Genomic DNA, 5857 nt, shown 5'->3' with positions numbered 1-5857 from the left:
GGCCAGGGCCTCTCGGGGGGGGGGCCCAGATGGGGCCCAGGTGCCAGCCGGGAGCAGCAGCATCTGCCCACAGGGCGCTGGGAGCTCTGCTCTCAGGACTGTGCCGGGCTGCCCGGCTCTGGCTCTCTGAGGGGAGGACAATTTCCAGATTGAGTCTGAACAAAAATAGCTGGATTAGGCATTTACCCCAAGTCTATTTTATCAAAGGGCTTGTCATCGCTGGAGATATTCTTTGAATTGTTATACATTTCTGTCTGTTGTTTATTTTTGTTGTTGTTTTTTTTAAATCTAAACACAACATTTAAGCAAAAGAAGTGCTTAAACATTTGCAAACCAAAACAATAACAATATGTTGATTAACAATATTTACAATGAATAATTAAAAGAGGATTAGGTTTGTGTCTGTGGTTTGTGGGGATGTGATGTGAGACTACGTAAATGTACACGCCTGTCCGTCTTTCCCCTGTTGATGGTCTTGCAGTGCCATGATTCCGTCTGTTTATTAGCTGTCATTCTGTGTCAAAGAAAAGCTACCACTTTCTCCTCCATTTATCTACTTACTACACTGTGGGGACTCAAGGGTATTTATTTTATTCTGTGGGTGATAACCCGTTATTGTCATTTACGCTCAAATTGTTGCAGATTTGGCCAGTTGGGAGTCTCTACAACCTTCCATTTCTGACACGTACCCATGGCTCTTTGACCAACTTCTTACTTTCTGGCGAGATAAGATGTTCCAGGCTCATTTTCCCAGGCTCTTTCCCTGCCCGAGTCCTGGAATCAGCCGTTTCTCCAAGGAGCCCGAGTACCGGTGCAGAATGCTTAGAAGCTAAGATCTGGGTTCTAGGTAAGAACATCACTTTGTAAACGTGTAAAATTTACTTCCAGAGTGATTGGTCAGCTTTGGAAGGATGTAGGGGGTCTTATAAAGAGCCGGGCATGCACCAGAGGCGAAGGATCCTGAACGAGGTGGAAAGTGAAGAGGAAACCAGCCCCCTGGCCTCCAATAATACACACCTGTCACACGGTTTCTGCTAATTGCTAAGATCCTTAGGCTTTTTCTCCCTCTAAGTCTAATCACATACTGTTCTCCAAGCCTCTGATAGCTCTTGACGTCTGCTGACCCGTGACTCAGTCACACATCAACCAGGTAGAATATTCCACAGACTTCACCTCTTGCCAATATCTGTGACCTTAAGTATCCATGGGCTCTGAGTGCAGGTGTGTAAACCACACACCTACAAAGGTCAGTCACGAACACAGGTGGCCGCCTGCGGCATGTCTGTGCCACCTCAGCAGACTGTTTGTAGAGTCTCTTTCTGCGCCTTGAGTCTGTGGTCTTGTTTTCCACGATGGTGACAGCTGGACTCAGGCCTCAGGGAACCGGGAGAGCCACTGAGTCAGCGGTGGCCGGATCAAGGCTGGTCGGACAGTTCCTTCTTTTCCTTAATGCCTTTGAGTGAGGTCAAGGGAAAGCAAAGCTTGGGATTTGACGGATTCAGGAAAGTTGTTGGCTTTCACTTGGCATCTGCATTCCGACTGCTTGAGGAATGCTATTTCCCCCCTAAACTTCTATCTCATTAATCTTGTGTTAAGAGTGTTCTAACCCTATTAGTGGGGTAGGCTGCTTCTGTTCCAATTAGCGTATGTTTCCGTAAGTGTTGAGTTGGGGAAGGGGGCGGAAGAGGCAGAATTTCTAAACTTTGACCTGGAGGGACTTGTACGAAGGTGTGTCTGACATGAGTGTAATACAACTGAAAAGGCTCCGGTAAATGGCAAGCTGTGGTCAGCTCTGATGATTTATGCTAAGCAGAATAAACTCTGATGGAAACATAAAATATTTCTAAGCTTACATTTTAGTCACTCAATACACAGAAAACGCATTTTTCTCCCTTAAAAATAGATATTTAGAGCACTGAGAGTCTCAAGAAGAAATCAGATTATTTACTATCTTTGTGGTCGCCCATGTTACACACTTCAAGTTTAAGAGTTGACAATGTTTTGATATTCTCAAATGAAAGGCACTGTATGATGCCCCGTTTAAATCCTATTACATTCAGGGACTCTCCTTTCCACGGACAATTGAAGGGGGGAAGGTTAGGACAAGGCTTCGATAGCCAAATTGTTTCATTGTTTAAATATCGTCAGGCTGGTTGCCTAACCAGAAAATGCAGACTTAAACCAAGGAAGCTTATTTTGCGAGCAGGCCTGTCACCATGTACAATATGTATTACCAGGAGGTAAACAGGAAGTGCTGAGCTGGCTTGGTTTACTCCTACAGGCACAGAGAGAAATAAAATCAGTGTTTACCAAATGGAAAAGCACAAAGTTGGTACAGGGAGAAATGCTATTTTCATGCTTCTAAAAAGGTATTACAAATAACAAAGTTTCGAACCTGTAATTAAAAACTATTTTAAAAATGCTTTGATTAGGTTCCCTTCAAAAATAGACATTCTTGGTTGAAATAAATTTCTTAAAGGTCTGACTTCCACTTAGGCTTGTTTCCCTAATCCATACCCTATAAACGTCCCTCTTAAATAAGACTTCAAGAGTAAAAAGTGTGCCTTTGAGTCATTTAGCAGAAGTTCAATGCTCCCACTTAATGGGTGGAGAATCCAAGGCCCCAAAGTTAAAGCAACTTATCAAATGCCACCTAGCCAGTTGGGGCAGGGAGAATTTATGATCCAAGTTACTCATGAAGCAAAAGTCATAGAAGAACTGAGTTTCTTAGTGCCAGGCCCAAGGACACAAACCTTGGGGTGAAGGGGTTAAATGCCTTGTTGGTGTAGTGTTGACCAGAAGCCAAAATCTTGGTCCTATGGGTCCAAAGCTACTGGACTCTTCCACCTTCAGAAAGGACAAGACCCTTTCCTCTTTTGATGTCAATGGCTTCAACGGAAAAGTGAGGTGATTTGCAGTTCTAATATTGTGAATCTGAGAAAAGAAAGGACTGAAAATGGTGATATGATCTAGGGAAGTAAAGAATAAACGAATAGGAATGAGGATAGATTATTTTGGGCAAGGGTAATTCATAATATTTAAACCTAGTAGGGTTGTCTGAGGTCAATTAAACTTTAATAACCCAGATTTCAGACCAACATCAACACTCAAACTAGGAATAGCCCAAGACAAGAATGGGCAAAGGACAAGATTAGGCGATTCAAAAAAGAACATCTGCGCATGGCCAATAAACACATGGAAATTGTTCAACCTCAACGGCATCCAAAAATGCAAATAAATTTTGCTTTAAACTGGAAAAAATAAAAAAGGGTAATGTTATCCAGTGTTGAGGAAGGCACAGAGGAACTGACTTTCAAACACTGCTGATGAGAATGCAAACTAGTAAAACCCAAACACAGGGCCTTTTGGGTATGTGTCAAATTTTTTAAATGAAGACTAACTTCGATTTAGCAATTCTGATTCTAGGAATTTACAGTAAAGGAAATAAACAGATTTCCACAACCAGTTCAGTGGATTACAAATGGGCACAAATTCTTTGCTGCCCTCCTCAGCTCCTCTTGGCTATGGTAGTTCCTCCGAGTTCCCCTGTTCCTTATCACCTGCACAGCTTGGAGCAGTACTGCTCAGGTATTTGGTAGAATGTCTCTCCATTGTGGCTTGTTTGTTGCTTTTCTCATGATTAGACTGAGATAACGGTTTTTGTAAGGTGGACCACAAAGACATTCGTGCATCATGTTAGGTAGGAGCATTTTGCTATTGTCTTTCTTTGGAGGCGCCCTAAATACAGGTACAAAGGGTAGACTGTGGTTGTTGGTACTGTGTCACCTTGGTGAGACTGAAACTACTTTTCCACGATCCCCTGACCTCTATGGTTGGGCAAAAGAAAAATCTGTGCAAGATTTGGGGATGGGGGTGAAGCAGTTATTTATTCATTGGGGTTGTGCAGACACAGAAGCCCTGGCAGTTCCAGCTTGTCCTCACCTTCCTCTGCTCTATATCCTCTTCCTGGCTGAAGACCCTGCTTACCCACAGTGGCTCCCACTCTCGACCAGCCACGTGGTAGACCCCAGGGTGGCAGGTACATGGACGCATGGCTTCCTACGGGCCTTCCTATGCAGCCTCTTTTGCCAGGTGGTTGTGCTTTGCTTCTCAAATTGATGGGTTAGTGATGTTTTTCTGATGTTTTTCTTCTTAGGCCTTCACTTTCCCAGCTCCTCCAATAACTAGGTAAGATCTGTAATAAAATCTTTATCCCACAAAGGACAGTGATTCTGACTCTGTGACTGAACTCTTGACGGGTACAATGAGCTACAAGAGGCTCATCGTTGACCTGAGAACAACTGTAAAAGCTGGACAGCATACAGAACAATTGTGTAATAGTTTTCTATACTGCGGTGACAAATTACCACAAATTTAGCAGCTTACATAAAACGGGCAGGTAGGTCAGAAGTCTGGTATGGGTCTCTTGGACTAAAACCAAGTCTTGTTTTCTGGAGGTTGTAGGAGAGAACCGGTTTCCTGCTCATTCAGATCGTCAGGAGTGTTCAGTTCCTTGTGGCTGTAGGACTGAGGTCCCATTTTCTTGCTGGCTCTAAACTAATAGCCATTTCAGAGGCCACCACATTCCTTGGTTCATGGGCCCCTTACTCCATCTTCAAAGCTGGCGATGTCAAGTCCTCATGCCACATCTCTCTTACCCACTGTTCTGCCTCCCTTTTCTGTTTTGAAGAGCTCATGTGAAGGGCCCAGCTGAATAATGTAGGGTCATCTCCCTATTTAAAGTCACTTGATTAGCAACCTAATTCCATCTGCAACTTTAATTCCTGTTTGTCGTGTGATGTAAAACATCCGCAGATGCTAGGGATTTGAGTGTGGGTGTCTTTGGCGGGGCACACGGAATATGAGGCATCAGAAAAAAGCCAAGGTAGTCAGGTATTGGAGAAAAGGAATGCTCTTTTTTCCTCCTTCAGGGAATATGCTAATAAAATATGAGAGGAAGAGAAGCCAAGCAGAAAGAGGGGTCTGGAGCTTGCGGCAGCCTCGCTGGGCTGGGGAGGCAGAGGTGGGAGCTTGGGGCCGCCAGGGCAGCTGAGGGACTGCGATCTCAAAGAGGAGCAAACTGCAGGGATGTCAGCTTATAATTCTACATGCAATTTCCCCTTGAGTATACGTCAGCTCCAGGGCTGCACATGTGTGTGAGCAGCATCTGGGAGGTTAAAGAGGTGAGAAGACATCTCATCAATCTTGAGGGGGTAGGGGAGTCAGAGGCTAGATTTTAAGGATCACCAAGATTAAAGGGGGTTGGTGAACCCCACAGGCTCTCAGCTCAAACCCTAGGGATACTTTCCAGGAATAAGGGCAAAACAGAAATATATCCACCTTTATCCGACTGTGGCCCCATCTGTCTGCCAGAGAATTAAACCCTCTTTGGAGGACATCATCATCCACTGCTTCTATATTTTTCCATGTACAATGTCTGGCCTTCAATAAAAACTCCTAACTACAGCAAGATACAGAACCTAGTGGCTGAAAACCAAGAATGTTTTCCCCATAAAACCAGGATGTCTGTTCTCACCACTCCTATTAAACAGTGTGGCAGTGAACTCTCACTTAACCTCATCTGTAAGTTCTGTGACTTTGAGCAAAACAAGGTATACCCAAACCAACTTTACCATCAGCTAACTGATACAAACAAGATTTAAGTTCCTACAGCATCTCATCAATGTTATCCTATATAATAAGGAGGGAATATGCAAATTGACTGTCATTCTGCCACAAAGATGGCAGCACCCATAGCGGAGGCAGGGTTTCTGTAACACAAGATGGCTGCACCCACAGCGGAGGCCGAGTTCCCGTAAAGAGACTTAACAAGCAATCAGCAGGGACCTGAGGCTGT

At 44.2% G+C, this 5857-nt stretch overlaps 1 protein-coding gene across 1 annotated transcript in view; it reads right to left on the bottom strand.

The window, feature by feature from the left end:
• Window positions 1-5857, bottom strand: part of SUPT3H (SPT3 homolog, SAGA and STAGA complex component) — a 451623-nt gene that overhangs the window by 2239 nt on the left and 443527 nt on the right. The window lies entirely within an intron of this gene.

Source organism: Myotis brandtii, unplaced genomic scaffold, assembly GCF_000412655.1.
Source record: "Myotis brandtii unplaced genomic scaffold, ASM41265v1 scaffold143, whole genome shotgun sequence".
Classification (NCBI taxonomy): domain Eukaryota; kingdom Metazoa; phylum Chordata; class Mammalia; order Chiroptera; family Vespertilionidae; genus Myotis; species Myotis brandtii.
Note: the sequence above shows the minus strand (reverse complement) of the source record. Positions and strands in the feature narration are given on the sequence as shown.